Source organism: Thermobia domestica, chromosome 8 (assembly GCF_964235325.1).
Source record: "Thermobia domestica chromosome 8, izTheDome1.hap1.1, whole genome shotgun sequence".
Taxonomy (NCBI): domain Eukaryota; kingdom Metazoa; phylum Arthropoda; class Insecta; order Zygentoma; family Lepismatidae; genus Thermobia; species Thermobia domestica.
Genome location: NC_137461.1, coordinates 22,137,738 through 22,161,680, shown reverse-complemented (window position 1 = coordinate 22,161,680; position 23,943 = coordinate 22,137,738). Strand labels below are relative to the sequence as shown.

The following is a 23,943-nucleotide window of genomic DNA, read 5'->3' as shown; positions in this document are numbered from 1 at the left end:
AACATCGGTCCTTACTGAACAAACTTGGGCACAGATCGTTGCAATTGCGTAATTAGGAGGCGCACCATAAATTCGTATTTAGGTTCTAAACATCGTGTGTGTGGGTTTTATCGGGGTTCTCCCGTTTCTTTCCACTTTTTTCATTCCACCATTTCATTCATTTCTCATCATCAGCGTCTACTTTAGCCTAACCGGCATAACCGTAGGACGTGAAACTAAAAGATTTCATTTCATTTCATTTTCGTATTAAGGTTCTAATCCTTGATTTTTCTCACTTTTATATTTACCATAATCTATTAATTTTTAATTACTAGCTTCGTTTATTCAATATCGACATGATACTTTCAGGATATATTAGTGGTGGGCTAAGGTTTATTTGAAGATAGTTGCATCTGTCTCTTAGCAGTATTTCCAGCCATAGAACTATTTATTTCCAGACTTTTTTTGGTAAAAATTTCCTTTTTTCCCTTCTAAAATTTGCCTCTTATTTCCTTCTCTTCTATTGGCTACATTGGAACGAACATACCAGATTCTGGAAGCCTCATCCTTGACTTACACAACGCACTATAAAAAGTTTCACTTGGATAATTGGGGACACTACAATTCCGGTCTTACAGTATACCATATTACATAATTTTAAGGATAATAGTGACTTTCTAGGAAAAATGATATACTTTTTAAAATTACATGCTTAATTTGAGAGATATCATCATGATACTAGCTGAATATATTATTGGTGGGCCAAAGATTACTTTAAAATTGTTTGCTTCTGAGTGGTAGCAATGTTGCCAGCTACAGAAAATGTTAATTGTAATTGTTTGTAAAAAATTTGGGAAGTTTATCCTTTCCCCCCTATTATTTCAGTGTCCTTGGCTATATTCAAACCAACGTACAACTGTCTGGAATCATTCTTGGCCTACAAAACGCACCATAGAGGAGCACGATTGAATAATTAGGGAAGACGGTGAACCACCATGTATGCTGATTTTTGCTTCTGACGCGTAAGTGCCAAAATTTGATGTGTATTATGAGAGAGTTTTTTTCTTTCTCTCTTTGTATAGCAGCCAGCGACTTCAGGTTTTTACTGTACCTTGTCAACATACCAGAAAATTCTTTTTAGGTGACTTGAACCCCTGTGGCTTCGGTGTTCCCAGCTAGAAAAAATTATGAAATTCGGCTAGGGATTTTTTTTTTTTAAATTTCACTCCTACATTTTTTCAATAATCCCTCCCGTTAGCAACACTGCAATCTAACTTAACCAAAAAATAGCCATGTCCCTCTTCTAAAATACAAGACGTAAACGATATCAATCGGGATAACAGTGTTTGGGCAATAAATCATTAACTGAAAGTCTACCAAAAACCCCAAAATCGATTTTGTCCCGAAAGGGTTAATGAGATATGCGCGCCAAAGATTTCGGGCTCTAATTTAACGTGAGCCCCCCCCCCCCCCAAAGTTTCTGGGCTGGTCCAGAGAATGAATGGCCTACATAGTACTGTCTACGGGCTGGATAGGCTACCAAATTTCAGCTTTCGTTCTCCCATAGTTAATGTGATATAGGCGCCGAAAATTTGGGGGCTAACTTCACCAGAGCCTCCCAACTTTCTGGGCTAGTCGAGATAAAGATCGATGGGCTAACAAATTTCATCTTTTGGGCCAATATAGTTAATAAGGTGTGAAAATCAAAGTTTTGGGGCGTTAACTTAACGTGAGCCCTTAACTTTTTGGGCAAGTTGAGATAATGAGTGTACCAGGTACTAAACTTCATGGGCCTTCCAACCCATTATTATTTAGCATTTGGGGCACTCAAGGAACACAGATACAGGGTCTCCAAATGTGAAAATGAAAATGCAATCTTTAAGTTTTATGTCCGACTGTCATCCTGGGTAGACTAAAGGAGACGCAGATGATGAGAATAAATGGAATGGTGAAATGAAAGAGTTGTGGGAAAGGGAAACTCCAAGAAAACCCTCACACACGGTGTTTGTTCACCACAAACCCCACTTTGCGCAAGTTGGTATAGAACCAGGGCCCCGCAGCATGTGTGAACCCTCTGCCACTAAGCCACTGCGGCCCGGAAGTCCTCGAGACGAGACACATAGGCGTATACCTAACGTGTAATTTGTTCGTAGCGGGAATTTCTGTTATGGTATAGTTAATTACATACAATGAAAAACCGAAAATGTGATGTGGACAATCGCGAACAAGCAATAAACAATCTGCGTGATTTGTTTTAGATTTCGGAAAATAGGTTCTGCCAGATTAACGCTTATCGACTGTAATCGTTTATTTATTTATTTGGGAGGGAAGCAAAGTATAATACATTTCAGTCATTACACATGCAAAGAGATGTTTTATGGTAATTGTTTTTTGCTGAAATATAACTTCGGTATCTTTTATACGTGTTTAGGAGCTGAGATTATTATCTAATAATTATAAGGAAGATACAAGTTTTTTTTTTTTTTTTTACGAAGATACAAGTTTTTCACCTTCGTACAACAATTCATGTTTAATAGGCGTATAGAAGGGGCTCATGCCCAAAACATTGGGACTCCATTTCTGGGGCCCCATGTTGGGGGCCCGGTTCCTGACCACCACTGTGCTGAGGGGAATCGGATCTTTCCAACGTCACCATCTGTATGCAACAACTCCATGCTGAAACGAGAAATAGAGTGGACTCAAGCCCAACATTTCGGAACCACATTTTCTGGAGCTTCGAGGCCAGGGCCCAATTTCTGACATTACCGCTTTCGTTAATCGACCCCGACCTTTCAAACGCTAACACTATAGTACAACACCATGTTAAATAGGCAAATAAAAGAGACCTGAACCCAAACTTTTGGGATCTCATTTCTGGAGTCTCAGGTCCCGGAGCTTTCCAACACCACAATATGTATCCAATAACTCCATGCTTAAAAGAAAAATATAATGAAGCCAAGCTCAAAATTTCGGGACACCATTTTTGGACCTTTGAGACAAGGGCCCAATTTCTGACGTTAACACTGTGCTCAGACGACCCGAACATTTAAAAACTTCACCACCCACCCACATACAATTCCATGTTTAATAGGCGTATAGAAAGAACCCGCGCCCAAAACTTCGGGACCCCATTTTTCTGGAGCCTCATGGCTGGGGCCCGGTTTCTGATATCACCACTGTGCTCGGGAGACCCGGACTTTTCCAATGCCACCATCTGCATCCACTAACTCCATGTCTAACACGGCTTCCCCATTGTAGGAGGATTTTGGCGAATTTTCTGCAGGTTCTTTACAACTATTTACAACGTTTCAAACTATTCATAAGAAATGAAATTTCAATACATTAGAAACTATGTTCTTTTAAAATGTTCAAAATGGATGACAGCATTGATTTCCAGTAATAGTTGTAAACTTTCGTAATTTTATTCTCTATTTGAATAGTAGTTTAATTTCGAATCTTTTACGGTTAAAAATATTTTTGTGAAATGTAACGGAATACATTGAAATGCTCCTACCCCCACGGGTACGTGTTCCAATTATAAATCGATTTGAGGTTCAGCGTACAAATGAGAAACTCCCAAAGCGAAGTACAATATTGTAACGTTGTTGACATACATATGAATAACTGGTGATTAGGTCGTTAAGCTGTACATAAAATCATATAAATTTTCATTCATATTACGCAGACAAGTACACACAGAACAGCATATGAATCTTTATCTGACTTCTGTTTCTCTAACTTTCTGATAGCCTTTAGAAATAATATCTTTACAATCGAAATATTCGTTAAACATTATTATTATTATTATCCTTCAATATTCATTATACATCATATTCTTCATTACTTTAAATTCTTCATATTACATAACTATTTTACATTATATTCCGTCGAAGCTGTTTCAAAGTTAGTATTACACTTCTGACATAGTCATCATTACAAATCATAATTGATTCTCAATCCATACGCCTGTAACTTGTCCATCCTACCTGCAGTGTGGATCCTACGCAGTTTCGATCCTACGCAGTTTCGACGCTACGCAGTTTCGACCGTACGCAGTTTCGATCGTACGCAGTTTCGACGCTACGCAGTTTCGACCGTACGCAGTTTCGATCCTACGCAGTTTCGACGCTACGCAGTTTCGACCGTACGCAGTTTCGATCCTACGCAGTTTAGGTCGTGTGGAGTCCATGAATATAACCCTAATTTATAGCTGCACAGGTTAAACAAATTAAAGAGAGAGAAAAAAATATATATTTTTTGAGCGCATGATTAAAACTTAAATTATTTCAGGGCAACTGCGTAGGATCGAAACTGCGTACGGTCGAAACTGCGTAGCGTCGAAACTGCGTAGCGTCGAAACTGCGTACGATCGAAACTGCGTAGGATCGAAACAGGTTTTGAGCTGAATTTTTCGATCGTACGCAGTTTCGATGCTACGCAGTTTCGATCCTACGCCGCATTCCCACTAACAAACTATATGGCCTATGGAACCGGAGGTTCAATGCCGCGTTCACAAAAGCTCTCCACTGACTTCTATCCTTAGCTAACTGCATCCAGTTTCTACTTTGTATTCCAATCTCTGCGAGATCCATCTTAATATTGTTCTCCCATCTGCGCCTAGGTCTTCCTAATGGTCGTTTTCCGATTGGTCTTCCAGTCAAGACTTAGAAAGCGTTTCTACTTTCTTCCATTCTAGCTACATGACCCGCCCACCTGAGCCTCCTAGACTTGACGACCCTAACAATGTTGGGCAAACCGTATAAATTAGTTCCTCGCTATGAAGTTTCTGCATTCCCCATTCCCGTTCCTCTTGGGCCCGAATATTCGTCTCAGGATTTTGTTCTTAAATACTTTTAGTCTATGTTCTTCCCTCAACCATACAGAACAACAGGCATAATTATCGTTTTGTAAATTTTAAGCTTCAGATTCCTCGACAGAATTCGCGACGACAAGAGATTTTGAACCGAATAGTAACACGAATTCCTTGCTTTTAATTTCTTCGTGAATATGATTTTCCTCTGTTAATATTGATCCTAGACATTATTATTTCATTATCTATACTATTATTACTATTATTTCATTATATTATCTATACAAAACACTGAAATCTTTCATGTTCGTTATGATATTCAGTTCGGTAATAACTTAAGATTAATGAATGGCGTTATAATAATTATAAATATGAACACCATGTTATTGCTTTATTTAATATTAAGAACGCTTTCTTGAATAAATAAATAAATAAATGTATCGGGTCCCTGCCCTTTTGCCAATCCAGCCACTCTGTAGTTACGCCCCAATTTCACATTATGTTCACTAACTAAAACTTGATGGAAGTACGCAATACTAACACGAATAGTTAACAGGATTAACAATTTCGAATAGTGATTAATTGAAGTCGGAAATATTATATTCGCTATATTGTTGGTAATTTTAAATTAACTTTTTCTTATTTATTTTTTCACAGAAACTTTATCGTTTCAAGGAGTGGTAGGGCCTACTGTGTCATGGTAACAATCTCGGAAATCCTGGATTGACATTGAGTAGTTTTTACGTCTGTTAATTTTTGTACTGTTTTGTCACATAGAAAGGTCAAAAACACATACAAACTCAAAAAAATTAAGTAACTTAAGACCTCTTGACCCAGTACTATATTAACCTACTTGTAGGCTTTCCCTTCTCTTCCATTAGCATCACAGCCTAAAGGTAAATTTCCTTCTCCCGGGTGCGGATGGATACATTTTAGGTACATATTTATTGTAATTTCTGATTCATGAAATAGATTCTTCTTTAATAACAGTCAACGTACCATATCATATGTATTTCATAAAAGATATGTGATCCGAATCACCGAAGATATATTTTAAAATATGAAGGACTATTTGTCACGTGATAATGTTAAGTGAATACACCGCACAATGGTTCCACGGTCGGCAGGATCGAGTAGTGCGGCTGCGGTCGGAGGAGTTTGAGAGAGGACAAGCAGAAAGGTTGTGTAGTAATGTTGTGTTGTATTGACTGAAGTGAGTGTTTTGTATAATAGTTCATGGGGACGTTTAGTTGGAAGCATAAGTGTTATCCCTGTATTACCTACATGAAAAATAGACTTAAAACAAGGTAGGGAAACATGTTTACTGTGACGAGTGTGTGAAAGTGAGCGAGTGTTGTGCGAATGTAACCCAACACTTAAATGGCAGAAAGATGGAATACATACAAAACGCAGTTTCCTTTAATTCCTAGCTAAGTATGTTGTGGATGTTATGTGTGCTTTTAATATGAATATTTTAAATTACGATTATTACTGTAAAAATAATGGGAGGATTGTTGCAGAATAAGGCAGTCACAAGAGATCGATTTTCCATAGCTTTAACATCTGGGTCTGAAACAATCGACGATCGCGCTGTGGTGAAAACCTGGGAATAGAAAGGGAAGTAAAGCCAGGAAGCGAAGGACAGACGTGAAAACTTTATTATGATTTCTATATTCTCACTAAAACACATCTATAAGGTTGTATTTTGAAATAAAAGACTTGATCCGATGAGATGCATCAGATCACTATAAACACCATTTATGATTGATTTATTGAAATATAGTAACGTTGTTGGGTTAATAATTGGATAAAATTCTTTAAAAAGTGGACAGTTTTCATATATTAGTTATTCTAGTAAGGAACATTAAAATAATTATATCTATGCTCAGTGGCGTATTTAAGGGGGGCCTTCCGGGCTTAAGCCCCCAATTTTATTTACTATATTAAAGTAAGTGAAATATCTTGCAGAATTTTCACATTTCCAGGAATAAAGTTAGCAAAGCCCCCCCCCCCGAATCAAAATCGTAAATACGTCACTGTCTTATGCTTGATGTTGATCCACTGGCTTTGAATATATTTTGATCAATACGCGAGTGTTATACATGTTTTGTTTGTTCAGATAAAGAATTTTTGCAATATTATTTGTATTTTGTGTAGTGCTACGGTTTCCTTTTATCACTTTTAATGTCCAAGGTCCGGTAACCTTCGTCTTATCAAGAACGAGTCAGCGACCTCTACGATTATGCAAAACAAGTTTGCTAGTTTCAGTGTAAAGTGATAAAGTAACACCGAGCATCCTTATAATCAGGAAGACAGAGTAGTCTGACAAAGCACCCTTCAATGCGTTACGTAATCTTTTTCATTATTTCTTTTTCGTGAGCATAAATGCCATCCCTAGCCGTAGGAGATTGTTTATTCTCTTACATTAATTTGCACCGTAGTTGGCATCAGTTTACGATTTCATGAAAACCGTTGCTTTCGCATGAGCAGTACAGGTACTTTTCAAAAAGAGTGATTTCGTTAGATTGTTTCTTGAAATAGTACAAGGTCTATTTCATTCATGCTGTTAAGACTCAACTTAAACTACGTCGTTTAGATGTAATATCAGAGGTTGAATTGAGACGGTATGCGGTGGTATAACATTCCGCCTCTGTTTTTTCAGTGATCACAACATACTGTCACTGGAAAGTGGATGCTACTATACATTTCATGAATCTATTTTTATACATAGTAATTGATAAATAGTTTTGCACGTCAAAGATTTTATTTCTTTTGTAGAAATAATTTCTAAGTTGCTAACACCAACATTTTTGTTATATTTTCCTATACCGGTATATTATATTATTTTTATATTTTCCTATTGTTTCCATTATATTTTTATTGGATCAAAAAATCCAGTATATTCTAATCAAAATTTTCGTATAATCTTTATATCTGGAGAACTACATATAGTGTAGCCAGACCCAAACCATCACTTAACTCAGTATGATTTGCTTACTCCGTAGAAAATACGTGAACTCGATTTAGGGCCTATTCAGAAATTTTGTGGTCTCTGATCTAAAAACTAATTATTGGCCAAGATCGAAATCTTTTGATCTATTTTTTTCTTAAAATTCTTGTTATATGCAATTATGGTGGGTTTGGTTGCTCTATATGCACAACCCCATAGCAGAACATGCCGCGATCTGCGATGTGATCGCAGAACATTTGCCACGCCTGTGCAGAAAAATTGCCAGAGGAAAAAAGTAGTCACCAGAAAAGTATAAAAACATGCCTACTACGGTATGTGTAGAGGTCTTATGCACGAACCACTCTCATGAATATAGTATGTTTTTTATGTCGCGTAAAGCGTTATTTTTAACAATCATAAGTGTTTCTTCTGCAGAAAATTTTTGCAGAATTCCTGCATAAAATTATTGACTTAAGAGCTCATCGCAGAAAGACAGAGTTCTGCCGTCAGGTTCCACAAGTGCGAAGGGAACTTTGGGTGCATTCAAATCTGAGAATTTCAGCATGGGCGGATTTAGAGAGGTTGTCTCCTATAGAGTGAGGTGGACCTTCCGGAATCTAGAATGCTCCTCAACCGAGTAGAGTGTCTGGGGGTTTTTCCGCGAGAAATTATTTAAAAATTGTTAATATAAAAACTCTGTTTTTGAATGTTTTCTGCATAATTCTCTATAATACAATATAAGGGGACATTTGTTTGGGGCGCCCTCTCCTTGTCCTCCACCCGTAACTGCAGGGAAGCTCTCACATGGTTTTAAGTCATTATATAAATAGAATTACTATCTTTTAGGCAACTTACTCCCAGTGTATTTCAACGTTTAGAAAGCTGGTGTGTCTAGGCAAAATCGTAATAAAAACACCGCCTGTGCTTTTCTTCCACTTGGAACACTGTGTAATAATCATTTTTGTGGCTACAAATACGAGTACATATAATAAACACAAAGCCGAATTGATTTTTATATGAAACTGTAACTTAGTAAGTGGTTGGACTGACTATTACCACTATTTGATGAGATACAGTTTATTATTGAGGTTTGGAAATTACAAGGTAAGAGTCGTTCCAGAATATGCTAAGACTTCTGGCTACACTCAACAAACGTGTATTTGCAGTTTTATTTATTTATTGTAATATATCGTTTTCTGTAATATGTTAGTTGATGTTAAGTACTTAAGAATAATTAACACACTTCGTATGGCTCAAATACGCAAATTAAATCGAGACTGCCTTTTCTTCTTCCTCTTCCCCCTCTCGGCATTTCTGCTGTCGTCGTATAGCTAACCATTTAATAAGAAGCATGATTATGGCTTTTGCGTCTCAATTACTTTCTTGGAACCCCAAAAATGAGTACTGAGTGATTGAGCTGTTCAGCTTCGACTCTGAAGAATAAAGCGTATTTAGCTTTTGAAGTATTTTAGCTCAGGTAAGGGTCTCAATTTTTGACTCATGGACCATTATTATTGGTTCGTAAATTTTTCTTTGCCATGGGCTTCTATCGAAACGATGTTCGGTAAATTTCCTGTGCTTTTATTGTCATTTTATCAGTGTTGTCTTTTTATAAATTCGTAGTAGTTTTAGGATCAACATCACTTTTTGTGGATGGTATTTTGAATCTCCCCTAACTCGTTTCATGGCTCCAAAACCGAATACCTTGGTTTTGTCTAAACTGTTATAAAGATAGAAAACAACGAGTCCTACGGGGTTTCTAACCCCCTTCGCTCGCTCAGCTGTATTTTGTGAAGTAACACTGGAGATCTTATATGTGCAGGATTGGGGGAGAAATTGATTTTTTTAACATGATATATATTTTTTCTGCTGGTGGTTAAATATTTTCTCATTCCATTGGGTTGTATCAGAATTTTAAAAATGTAAGCGGCGAAAATATTGGCGCTTCATTGAGTATATTGTCTTCTATAAACTATGAGTTTGGATAGGTGCATTATTCTTAACTTAAAGATGTAACTGAGCTTATTTTGCTTGAGTATTTCATGTGAAAATTTTCAAGATCCGCTCGTACCCTCTTCTGTAATTATTCGATGAACATAATATAGTTTAAAGAACAAATGAATGTGAGTTCGTGAGTTTCGGTGTCTTCGTTCATCGAGTGACTGAAGAAGGGGAGTTAGGACAGCTCTTAAAAATACTTAAAACGAAATATTCAGACACAATAAGATAAACTATATTTAAGTTGCGTGTTGCGTGCTGGAGTATTTAAGTAATGAAAAGACTAACAGTGAGTTTTTTTTTTTTTTTTTTTTTTTTTTTTTTTTTTTTTTTTTTTTTTTAAAGTTAGACAAAATGTCTTCTTCCAACATCACTAAAGAAAATTTTGGAATTGTCTTATGGTGGATTAAAAGCATCAAAAGAAAATTATGCAAGTTATAGTTTCATTTTTATATGTATATTTACCTGATCGTAAAAAATGAGAAAAACCCAGAATTGTGTATTATTGTAGGATTGATTTTCGTTTGATAGCGCCGTATTACGTAACAAAATATTATATCCAGTGTTCGATGTGCAAAAAAATTAGACTGTATGTTTTATGATTTTGACTCGACTTACCGGCTATCTAAATGTTGAAATGCCGTGATGGTATGTTGCCTAAAAGATTGCATTTATATTTCCATAATGAATCAAAACCATAGGAAAACCTTTTCGTAGTTACGGGTTGGGTATAGAAAGGCTTTGCCCTCGCTCGCAACTTTCTGTTAATAATGATAAAAAAAAGATATCGTCATATGTTGTATTATAGAGGACTATAAACGAAAATGCTCTAATACGGATTTTTTGTATTAGCAGTTTTTAAACAGTTTCCTGCGAGTGAACTCTGGACTTTCCGCTCGACTGAGGTATTCCAGAGCTCCGGAAGGTTGTTACCCAATTATTAAAAAGACGCTAAAAATACGTTTTAATGAAAGTAACTTAAGCATCAATTTAATATTCTTCATACACCAAACAATAACCGAATGCTTAAGTAAAATAACAGATTTTTTTGACTGTATAAACTATTTTTTTCTCGTAAATACCTATATAAACTATTTTTTTCTCGTAAAAACCTGTATAAACTATTTTTTCTCGTAGATACCTGTATAAACTATTTTTTCTCGTAAATACTTGTATAAACTATTTTTTTTCTCGTAAATACTTGTATAAACTATTTTTTTTCTCGTAAATACTTGTATAAACTATTTTTTTTCTCGTAAATACCTAATTCAGTTATGTAGACCTATTTCTTTACCATTGTAGACAAAAGAAGTCCAGGCGAACTTATAATAATACTTTAAGATTTCAGTTTAAACTAGTCGCCTCATACATTGCCTTTTGTTTGGGTTGGGCCCAGGAGTGATTTTTTTCTGTCCTGTGATTCTTATATGCAACCAACACTATGAACATGAGTTCTTGCGGAGGAGCAAGAAGTGAACTTCTTTGTTGACAACTCTTTTTAAAAACAAAAGATAGGAAAAATATGCCGGTAACAAAAATGTTGGGTGTTGCCAACGTAGAAATTATTTTTACATAAATAAAATCTTTGACGTGCAAAACAAGTCGTCAGTTGCACTGTATAAAAATTGATTTATTAAAGGTATATTAGCATCCACTTTCCAGTGACGGTACATCTTGGTCACGGAAAAAAACAGAAGCAGTATGCTTTGTTACGATATTGACTCGACATACCGGCTATCTAAATGTTGAAATACAATAAGGTATGTTGTCTAAAAGATTGCATTTCTATTTACATAATGACTGAAAACCATTGAAGAGCTTCTCTGTAGTTATTGGAGGGGGGGACATGAAGAGACCTTAATCCCCCGCCAACACTTTCCTGGATTTTTTTTTTTTTTTTAAATGCCCCCTTATGTTGTATTACAGAGAACTATAAACGTAAATGCTCAAAAACAGGGTTTTTATATTAACAATTTCCTGTGGGGAAAACTCCCGGACCCCCTATTCGACTGACGGGTATTCCAATCTCCTGAGGATCCACTTCACAGTAGTAATTTCTAAATTCGCCCATATTCTAAACACGATATTTACATGCATAAAGGCAAGAAGACACACACATACACAGGAAAGAAAGAATTCGATATGGAACATCAAAATATAAACTAGATATACTTCTTTTATGACATCTTATTTTAAAAACAAAAGATAGGAAAAATAACTAAAATGTCGTGTTGTCAACTTAGAAATTATTTCTATGTAGGAAATAAAATCTTTTTAAGTACATAGCTATTCGTCAATTATGCATAAAAGTGGATGTATGAAGATATTTAGCATCTACTCTTCAATGACGGTATGTCTTGATCACTGAAAAAACAGAGGTGGTATGCTTTCATCACAGTAAAACCAGAGGCGGTATGGCATACCACCGCATACCGTCTCACTTCGACCACTGATCTGCATCAATTGGTGTGTTGTGCAATAGACAGAATGCATTCTGTTCTGAAATCTGACGTTCGATAGCTTTGATAGAGCAATGACATTCTTGAGGTTCTTTTCTCTAATTACTATGCCTAAAGTACAAAGTTAACTTCACACTATTATTATTTCATGTTCAGTGTACAAATTAACAAGTAATCCTGATAATTAAAAAGTGTCAAACAGTGAAAATGAATATAAATAAATGTGATAATCAAAAGTCCATAATACGAAGAGATATAAAACTTTAATTATGTAATTTCTAAAAGATATAGGTTACGATCCATTAAACTTTTTAAAACATACCAAACATATGCTTGCACCATTATCTATATCTATTAGTATGCTATTGTGTGTCCTGGCTATCATCGTCCAGACCGTACTACTATAGATATAAACGTTGAAATATGGATTGCCCGCTTTTTATTTTGTTTTGTTACGGAGGCAAGAGATGAGAAAGCATTTTTGAAATACGTATCGAAAGTGGAGTAAATGGAAATTCAAATTTTCTGCAAGGAATTGAGTACCTTACGGGTTCCTGGAGTTAGAGGAAGAAATTTGGCATATAAACTTAATTAAAAGTAAGGGAATGTGTGTTTCGAAAACTCTCTCTTAAACGAGTGAAGGTGGTCATTTCTGTAATAGCCACCCTTCTCCTTATTTGAAAAGTGCTGAATATGAAGATATGCTTAAATTAGAGGGATATGGACTCTTTATAAAAATAGGGAATACGTATTTCAGCGGTTTCGAAAACTCCCTGTTAGTGGAATAAGGGAGATCATTTCTATAATGTGCATATTTCCCATTCTGTATTCACAAAGTACTCAATATGAGAATTTGCTCAGATTAGAGTGTGTAAGCCCTTATTTAAAAATAAAAGAATACATAGTATAGAGTTTTCAAAAATTTCCCCTGAAGGAAAAAATTGAGAGGTCAATCCTACAATCTTCAAAGTTTACTATCTTTATTTAGAAAGTAGCGAATGAGGATTTTGTTAAATTGGAGATGCAAAATTCGATATATGAACCCAAGGAAATTTTAATAATGAGTTTAACTGTTTCCTATTCAGTAAGTGACCAATGTAAGGATTCACTTAAGTTGCAGGTGTGAAATTTGATATATAAACTCTTAATTGAAAATAATGTAATACATAAAACTGAAAATTTTATCTTGTACTTCTAACTTCCATCGCGTTTAACAAGTCATTATCATCACAATATTTCGATTCTCTCTGGAATCATCCTCAGCCATAGACGATGCTAGCCGAAATCTATTTTTTTCTTTCTTTCTCAAATTACATTATTACTTTACTTCAAAACATACAAATAGGAAAATCGGCACTAAGTGTTTCGCGGTACACTCTTGAGTTTTTGTGCAATAAAACTGTTGTCTAAAACATCTGTAGCTTCTTAGTATCCGTTGCTGCTGTTACTTAAACCTGTTTACGGGCTTGAAATTATTGAAATAAATGTACACTTGGTGCCGATATAATAAGTAGTAATAAATTTATTTCGGCTAGCATCAGGTCTGCGTTTGATGATGATTTTAGAGAATATCGAAATGTGAAAATAATGATGTCAACACAAGTGGAAGCTAGGGGTACAATATAAGATTTTGAATTTTAAATCTTTGTATCCAAGAGCATAGTCTAGTAACTAATGGAATGTACGTTTAAGCGTTTTCGAAAATTTTATTCCCAAGGTGAAAATTGACTAAATTACCGTAACAGTTATATTTCTTTTTCTCGATTCAAAAAGTACCCACTGTAGGAATTCGCTTAAATCGAAGGTATAAAATTTGGTATCTGGTCTCTTTGTTAGAATTGTCCAAACACATGTTTCAGCGTTTTCGAGAATTTCGCTTCCGAAGAGGGAAAGGGGAGCAGTTTCTACAATATGCAAAATTTTGGTTTTATGATTATTAATCTTATTTTTGCTGAATGAAGAAAAGCGAACTTCTGCTCATTTCACCAATACAAGCTTACATTATTGGCTTTGTTAATATGTACTATACCTTAAAAGGTTCTCAACCATTTTCATTGATGTACTACCGTAAGTCGTGCGTTCCACCCAGTAGCGGTTCGTGTACTGCAGGTTGAGAAACCATGCCTTAAAAGAATGCAATAACATAACAATGGAGACACAAAGTGGTATAGCACTCACTTCTGGTGCGAGGGGTCCCTGAGTCGATATCAGGCCATGTGAGTTGGTGGTGAAGAACATCGTGTGCGTGGCTTTTCTTGTTTCCTCCCATTGTAGTCATTCATTTTCATTAATTAGCTTTCTCCGTTAACCTAGAGGCCATATTCGTAGAATGGAAAACTAGAGATTTAATTTCATTTCAGTAACTTAGCCATAAGAATAAAATAACTAGATTCAAGGTTGCTATTATATTCAACTACCACTATCGCAGTTACCCTAATTTCGGTTATCGTCAGAGAGCTCCGTAGGATATAGTACTTTTTTTTTTTTTTTTTTTCATAGGTAAAAGTATATCCCATTGTCTTTCTTTCGCATATAGTAAGTTGAGTCAAATGTGAAGAGATCGTGCCGTGGGAGAAGAGGTTCATCCAACTCCCAAATGGGCGGATTGTACAAGGCATTGCTTCTCCAATAGTGCAGTGGTACTGCATCCCTAATCTGTGGTAGGTAGGTCTGGAATTGTAGCCACTTCGTGGTTTGGAAGGGTTCTTAGATCGTGGCTTTGGTTTTGCCAAGTTGTGGTGGTACCATGGAATTTGGTGCCTCGATGTCGGGACACCTCCTTGTACCTAAGGGGATGATAAAACTTGCCTTGAAAGACTCCGGCCCCAACATTTGGGATGTTGGTAGACTCTTGCTTGCTAGATTTCCCTTCACTAGTAGATGGCCTATAATGTTGGCTTCGGTCCATCGCTGTTGATCTGATAAGAAACGGACCCTATTGTACATGTGAGAGAGGAAGTGAGCTTGTCCTTGAAAGGTGGTGCAAAGTCACTGGATTCAACGAAGTTGAGAGATCAGTTTAGGCATTTGACATACACAAAAAATGAAGAAATATGAAAATACTGTGAAAATATTATGAAATATGAAAATTTAAAATACGTTATCTCAATTCAAAGTATTTTGTGGACTTCATAAAACTCGCAGCGGAATTCCCTTTTAGTTTTTGTTTCATTCTCCTTCATTGTTTCTTCTTCTTTTTTTTTTTTTTTTTTAAATCGAAGTCTTTAATTACAGATCTTCACTGGTCTTCTCACTACTTTTACTGATCTCTTTGTATTACTCTGTTTTGCGGCAAATAAGACGAACCCCATTTTCTGTATTCAGTTTTAAGGAGAAAAAAAAATCATTGCATATTATAAGGATTTTTTTTTTTAAAGTACGAAGTGATGTTTCAGAAAGAAACTAGTGTAGCTAACAATGCTTAACAGGATTGCACGCGCGTCTGGGAGTGTCTATTGCGCATGTGCGTCCAGAGAAAAGCATGCGTACTATGAACCGGTAAATAAGCAATTGTATCCAAACTACATTTAATTGTTGAGTCACTGAACTAAATGCTGTTGTACATCATAAAGAAACAGGGAAGATGTCAATCAATCGGAAATACATATTGAAAATAAAATAATCAAAATCCCTGTATCGACATGTAAGGCGCTTTCCATTTTTGGACTTAAAGAAAAAGGTTCGCCTTATACCGACAATATGGTACTTAATAACAATAGGCAATGTACCACTTATGAAAAGTAAGGTGTTTTAATTTTAGAAGGTGCTATTGAATAAGGTAATAATTGTTTTCAAAGCTTTCGTAGAGGACAGAATTCTGAGAATGAGTGACCAACAATTGTCATAAAATGTGTACCTAGATGTTTTTTTCTAAATAAGCGTATAGTATCAGAATTAGAGAATTCATTTAGTGTTTATTTAATGAAAAGATGAAGCCGATGATAATTGACTTTGATCTAGTTAAAACAGAGTTCAGTATTATAATTTTAGTAATAAAAGAATAAAGTACTGTTTTAATTTGTGTAAGCGAACTTTTCCAGTATTTTTAAAATGCTGTATTAAATTAAATATTAACGTTAGTATGTCTGAAATTTAGTAGTTGCCGAAATTTTCTATGAAAACTCTCATCTTCCTCAGCTGCGGTTCCTTAACTCATAGACTCGTTTTCACGTTATGCATTTATTCTTGAGCAGTTCGTTGCAGGTGACAACATAATTGATTTGATTAGATTTCTTGAAAATGAACACTTCGCAAACACTGTTTCACTCAGTAATATTTTATTAATACTGAAAAATAGGCAACTTTGTAGTTACTTTCTATTTTTACTTCTTTGTTCTAATGTTTTGGAAAACGTAAGAAGGCTAGGGCAGCTAAGCATTGATAAAACTCGTTTAGCGATTGGAAATTCCGTAACAATCACCTCCGGAAATATTTACTTCAGTGGAATGCTAAATGCCAATTTAACGAACTCGTGGTTTCTCAGCAATCAGTGTGAAATGTGCAATCTGATCTATATGTAACATTATGCTTACACATTTCATCATTTTTTTTTCTGTATTATTTTCTTGTCACTAGATTAACCCAGTTGTATTATTATTATTTTCCTTTCTGGAAAATTATCATTGTTCTGACTGAACACGAGTGAAGTGTGTTGTTATATGAATTGATGTTGAAGATATGGTTTAGTGTTTACTCTGGTGGCCATATATCATACTAACGTTTCTCCATGACAGTGATGTATGCGTTTCGGGTCTAATTCACTTTAAGTGTTAGATAAATATCTTCTGATGTATTTAATTATTTCCATATGTGGAACACTGAAAAGCAGTTCGTTTTCTTATTGCAGCCGATGTTTTGGTCTCTGGCGGCGTAACATTTTCTCTGTGTAATGAGACAATGACTTGCATATTTTTGTATGTATACAAAGAACAATGGGTTGTTCGCGGAAATGGACATGGAAGTGTAAGGAGCATTAGTATCACACGTGAGACAGGATAAGAACAAAACATTGACTTCTGTACTTTTTAATATTCTTTCTATTGGACAACAGTCGTGCTGATAGAAAGAGCCTGCAGATTTTTTCCCCCTGTAGAACCATGTAAGTGTGATTCTTAAATAAAGACGATTCGTTCCTTCTGAGAAAGCTGTCTATTCGCATTCTTGATTATTTTGATCTTTTATTTTTTTAACTTCATACGTTGAGCAACAATGACAATTGCTGCAGAACAAAACCAGTTAAGAATGCTCGAAGAGTATTGCCAGAACGGACTTAAAAGGAATGGAGAGGTGGCCGGGAAGGATAACTGTGAATGTTCCTACATGTAAAAGTAAATAATCTTATTCGCACTTTCTTTCGTTTCTCGCAAAAATTCACAAAATGTCGTCTCTCTATGACTTACGGTTCTCGAGATATGGCTTCTTAGATCTCCCGAAATTCGAAATTTTTTGGCCAATATTTGAAATGGTATTCAGTATTGAAAGTGGCCACCGGTTACTTTTTGGTATCGAAATGTTCACCATCCTCTTAGGTATTGATCAACACCAATGTAATATCTCTATGACTTACGGTTCCCGAGTTATTTCTCCTTAAATCTCCGGAAATCGGTCATTTTTTGGCCAATATCTCGGGAACGCTAAGAGTGACGCAAGAAGTTCCATCACTTTCTCACATAGTTTTTGATGCTTTATCGAATGGAGGGCTCAAAATTGGAAAAGTCTCAAATAACAGACACAGACAGAGAATTCAGTGACGAATCTTTTAAGCTCGTGGAACATGTGATTCCTATGGATTTTATTGCCCTAATGACGATAGTGAAAACTCTCTGGAAACTTAATTTTAGGAGCAAACGAATGCTCAGTGCTTATTACAACCTTTTGTTAGGGCTGTTACCGACATTTTATACCGGTGGTGGGATGGGGGTGGCCGGAGGGAATAGATATCTACTTGGTGGAGGTGCAGTAGAGTTGGTTATCGTATTTGCAATAGATAGTTGCTAGTGTGATCACAGTGTGCGTTTCTGCAGTGTGTGTATTGCAAATCCTCTTTCATAAAAAATAATGTTTGTGCGTGTTTTTTGTGTCTAGGAAGTATGTTAATTCACCAAAGTTTACGTATGAGTCCTAAACATTTCCCGGTCGTCAAAAAGGAGTAAGAGTTATATTTTGAATCAAAAGTAGATGAGGATAAGTGTAGTCCACCACAGAACCGTTATTCACGCTACATCCGCTGTTCAAGAAATTCGTTGCATGGAACCCATTCCATCTATGCCATTTACCGTACCAGAGTTGTGGGGGGAACCTAGAGACTACATAACAGACTGCTACTTTTGTTTAACGAAAGTGACAGAAATCTCAAATAAATCAAACAATACGCCTTTATATTCAACAGATCTACAGCGGAATCCACAGTGCGCTCACTTCTAAAACCACCAATGGAATACACACTGGAAGATGAGACAGAAGATGGAATGAAAATACAACAGATCTCAGTTACACACCATCTACACCACAACCACTGTCTTAGGCAGAATTTCTAAGCATCTTCTAAGAGATTTACTTGAAAAAAAAAAAAAAAAAAAAAAAAACAACGAATTACTAATATAATATTCCGTAAACACCAGCTTGGTCTTTCCACATTTTCTTTAAAGGCAAGTAGTCTGATATATTTTAATGACATAAATAGGCTGCCACAGAGTTTGGAATGATTCACAATGAAGAATGGTGCCTATTTATAGATTTATCAAAAACTGGTCTTAAAGATGTTCTTTTGCATACAGGCAACGAGAAACCTTTCATATCAATGATCCATTCTGTTCAGGAGAGGCCGCGGTGGCTCAGTGGTAGAGCGTTCACTTCTGGTGCTTAGGGTCCCGGGTTCGATCCCAGCCCCCACCAAGTGAACATTGTAGTGGACAAACCGTGGCGTGGGTTTTCTTGGGGTTCTCTCGTTTCCTCGCACTTTCTTCATTCCACCATTTCATTCATTATTCATCACCACCGTCTCCTTTAGCCTAACCGGCATAACCGTGGGACGTGGAAGATTTCATTTCCATTCTGTTCAGGTTAAAGAAACCTATAAGAACATGAGTCTGTCTCTGGGTACTTATCTATTGGCTATTCGAACCACAAATAGAAAATGGATAATAACATCCAGGGGCATCTGCTGGGAATGCAGATTTGTTAGGCAAGGTATTGTTGTTGTTTTTGTCATTGGGTGGAGGAAAGAGAGACCATAATATATTGTAAAGTAGAGCCTTCGAGGAAAAGCTTCAATCCTGATAAATAAATAAATAAATTAAAAAAAAAAAAAAAAAAAAAAAAAAAACAGGAATCCCATGTTGACCAAGACCTTATACTGTTACCACCGCTCCGTCTGAAATTGGGTTTCATGAAGAATTTCGTGAAAGCAGTGGACAGAGATGGCAGGGTTTACAATTCTTACTGTTAAAATTTCCTGCGATTAGTACTGTAAAAATATTAACGAAGGTATTTTCATTCGGTTTCAGATTCGAGACTTGATCAAAGAATACTTGAGTTGCTGACATTCTTAGATGCAGCTTGGATGTCCTTCAAAGATTCTGCAATAATTTCTTCGGAAACGCTAGAGCTAACAATTACAGGAGACTGATGGAACACATGCTGGATATTTACAAGGCTATGAGGTGTAAAATGTCTCAAAAAAAATCTCAGCATTCTCATTGGAAGATTGAATTGAGATTTGGAACATGAAATGCCTTATAGGGCAGACAGGCATGTTAAAATCTGTAACGAGTGAGTTAGAGAAATAGAGGATGAACCTAGTAAGAGTTCATGAAGTTAGGTGGGAAGGAAAGGGAGCAGTGCAGTCCAGAAACTTGACGTTCTTTTATAGGAAGAAAAATAAAAATCACCATCTAGAAAGTTTTTCGTTCACAAACGAATAATATCAACAATTAAACGGGTTGACTTTGTTAATGATAGACTTTCTTTTATTGTTCTTAAGGGTCGATAGTGTGATATTAGTGTTCTAAATGTACACTCATGTCCAAAACTATTGTCACATGTCTATAAATATGTTGTTGTAGGAATATAATTTGATAACGAATTCGCCCGGTATTTCTTATAATGTTAGTATGTGTATAATCGGCAAAGACATGTATGTGGGGAAATTTCATGTCAAAAGAGCAGTGTTCCATTAGAACAATAAAACGAAAATAAAACTTTATTGTCCATTCAGCAACATTTTGTTTTACTCATTCTAATTTTCGTATTTATAATTGTTTTCTTATGAACTTTACTACAAATATACATCTCCTGATTATACACATAGTACCAGTATTAAAAGTACCCTGCAAAATCATTTTCAAATTATATTCTTACAAGAAGACATTTATAGATATGCGACGGTCATTTTGGACATGAGTGTACGTGCCCCAACAGAAGATAAGGAGGACGATATAAAAGACAGTTTTTACGTAAAATTAGAACGGGTATTTGATCAACTCCCGCGATACCATATGGGAATTCCATTCCTTGATTTTAATGGGAAGGTAGGACAAGAATATATTTTCAAACCTAATTGCATAAGGAAAGTAATGAAACGGCCTTAGACTCGTTAATTTTTCAATATACTTGAATGTCACAAGGTGGAAAAGTACATTAGATTGATCACATTTTGGTAGATAGAAGAAGACATTCTAGCATAATTCATCTTCTGTCGTTTAGAGGAGCTGACTGTGACACTGATCACTACCTAGTAACCAGGTACGTACGCAGGGGGTGGGTCCTGGGGGTCCGGACCCCCCCCCGAAATTTCGACTTTTGTGTAAATTTAGCCTAATTTTAGGGACAATTTTAGGAATTTTAATATAAAATACCCTCATATTGAGTTTGGACCCCCCGAAATAAATTCTGCGTACGCTACTGCTAGTAACAGCAATAATAAAACCGAGATTATTATTGAATAAAGAAAACATTCAACATCTGAAAACAGAGAGGTTTAATGTAAAGAAATTAGAGGAGAGCCAGGTGAGAGGGGAATTCTAGATTGAAGTGTCGAATCAATTCTCGGTTTTAGGTTCGGAATTCGGAAGATGCTTGGGTTGAAATTAGAGATAGCATTACATTTTCAGCAAAAGAAAAATTAGGGCATGCTGAATTATACAGGAACAAACCATAGTTCGAAGAGGAATGCACTAAACTAGTGAAGAAGAGAAATTGGAAAAATTGGAATCAAATTTGTAGTAAGATGAGCCCAGTTAGATTGCGAATAAGAGTGTATAAGAGTGAGAGAGACCTGCAGTGATGGTGACTATAGACTTAATATTCCTCAATACAGTGAATCGGAATGTATTGAATTCGACGGAATGCTAAGATGTGTGAGTGAAACAATGAAAAAAGAACAGACTTGAGAATGAATAAATAACTGATACAGGGATACAGTAGAAATATCAAACCAAAAGGAAAAGCAAGAGGAGATGGTATGGTGAAGATATTAAAACTACATGTGAAGAAAGATATCAAATTGAAACAAAGGACGTGGTTGGTTGGAGTTTATTGGCCCTTTTCAGCAACAAGCCTGTATGAAATGTGGACCTGGTGAACCCAAGGCTGTTCTACGGGAACTCTAATCGGGGACCTCGTGTTGCATCAAAGCCTTTAGACAAATAGGTATTGCTAGTAGGGGGTGAGGTAAAAGAATATGATCGATTATGTCTTCAAAGACAACTATAAATGTGAAATGAGTGAAAGACTGACTTTCCTGGATAAAGCTTATTAGGGACAAACAATTGGTATGATGATAATTTGGTATAGCTGATAGAAAATTATCCTGGCATAAGAACTCGACGTACGTCGAAAGGTATTTATAATGAAAATGTGAGTAAAGGGATTTTGCCTGGTTTGGTCAATAGCTAAGAAGAATTTTCTTAAGGTCTTACAGTGTGTGCAGTACAGTTCCTTCGAACTGATCTCGGTATATTGAATAAAGGCTTTTCACGGGTTTATCTATCCTGTTCTTTATTCATACTGATCTAAGACATTGTCTCTCACTTTGCTTTCAATTTATTTTATTTTTATAAAAAGGTAACCGTATTCCAATGTTAATTGAAATCAGAACTTTCAAAAAAATGTGTAGTTGGCACCCAGTAGAAAGTGTAGAATGTGGTGATTGTCAGATTGGTACTTGATGAACAAGAATCTTTTTATTTGTGAAACATCTCAGTTGATTCACTTTACTCTCATAAACATATGGAACATTTGGTTATTATTTTTATTCATAGATTGATAGTCATTGCGTTCTTAAAATTTACACAATTACTGAAGACCAATAAGTAAAGCTGGAGTGGGCAGGGGTAACGATTTTGTTTCTTCCTACTGATTGCACATAGTGTTGTCACTTGTGCCAACAAGATGGGGAACAGCATTGCGTTTCGAAATTTTTGAGCCTATAGACTAAACAAGATTGTAGTCGAGGAGATGTATGCAGTTTCTGAAGTGGGTGTTTATTACATAGTAAAGGATAGGGTGTGTGTGTGTGTATTCCGCTTCGTCATGCTGCAAGCGACAATACCGTGGCGATCGAACTAGTCACTCTATAGAATTTGAAATATTTTTTCTTACTAAACTTAACACCAGTTTTTCAAACATTGAAGCTTTCTCGTTCTCAGTACATCGTTGTTTGCAAAAAGTTGGAGATTCCCTTAGTTTTGTATTCGAGAGCTGCATTGTTTGTGCTAACAGCGCATAAGACATTGTGTATTATGCTCCTTTCATTTGTCACAACGATTGAGTTCAGATTATTTTTCTTTTTAACCGTAATATACTACTTGAAATGCTATGCAGTTTTTCTTTTGTTGAACTGGTATAATTGAGTAGGTCGTTACTTACGTTTTCAAAGCGCATTCATTACAGACACGTGAAAGTGTTTCGTAGGAAGTTGTGTGAATATTCTGGCGTCCACCTCTAGCCATAAACACTAAGAGCAGATGCCCTTTTGTTCTCTTTGTAACGAATGTCTTTGTGCACCCATTGTGTGTGGCTCATTACGTGTGCACAAGCGTACCACCCGTCGATTTCTTTAAAAACTCATTTCGTATTCATTCTTTGCTATTTCACCGTTTTGCATTGTCGTTAATGTATTTTTTCTCTGTTGTACATTAAATTTCTTTTCATTGTATTTTGAAATGTTTTCATGTCAGTTTATTAATGGATATCACATCTAAAATGTTTGTAACTTTTTCCTTCTTTAAGAGAATGGCCAAAATCCTGTTGTTCATCAATACAGTCAATCCACTGCTGGATGAACATTTTCCAATTTCTCCACAGCCATCTTTTCCAGAACAGTTCTTTCATTTTAATTCCATAGACTCTCATGACTTTGTAACACTACAGTTTTTATGAGGACGTTTCCTACGTTGCATCTTATCTCGAGATATTCAGTCAAGATTTTTTTTTTAAAATTAATTTCTGTTTGCAATATGTTCAGCCCACTACCACGTCAATGCCTTTATTTTCGTGATAAATCCATTACTCCTATCACCTTTCTGATCCATGTTATTCTTTTATTTTTGTTGATTCTTTGCATATCTTTCCATGCTTTGTTATGCAAGCACATAGTGCATGTCATGGTTTCATTAGAGTTCATGTCTGATCCATATGTTAACCTTTTCAGGACCAACGTGTTACGGGCTGAGCCAGCAGTTTACACTTCCGTAGCTCGGCTCCTAATTAACCTAGGGAGATGATTTAGGTGTCTATCTCTTCAGGAA

At 35.9% G+C, this 23,943-nt stretch overlaps 1 protein-coding gene across 1 annotated transcript in view; it reads left to right on the top strand.

Moving 5' to 3' along the window:
- The first annotated feature begins 5,892 nt into the window (after window positions 1–5,892).
- SppL (signal peptide peptidase-like protein) overlaps window positions 5,893–23,943 on the top strand; it is a 159,265-nt gene continuing 141,214 nt past the window's right edge. Inside the window, exon 1 of the mRNA XM_081768243.1 lies at window positions 5,893–6,096. The gene's annotated coding sequence lies outside the window, so the exon portion shown is untranslated. The remainder of the gene's footprint in view (window positions 6,097–23,943) is intronic.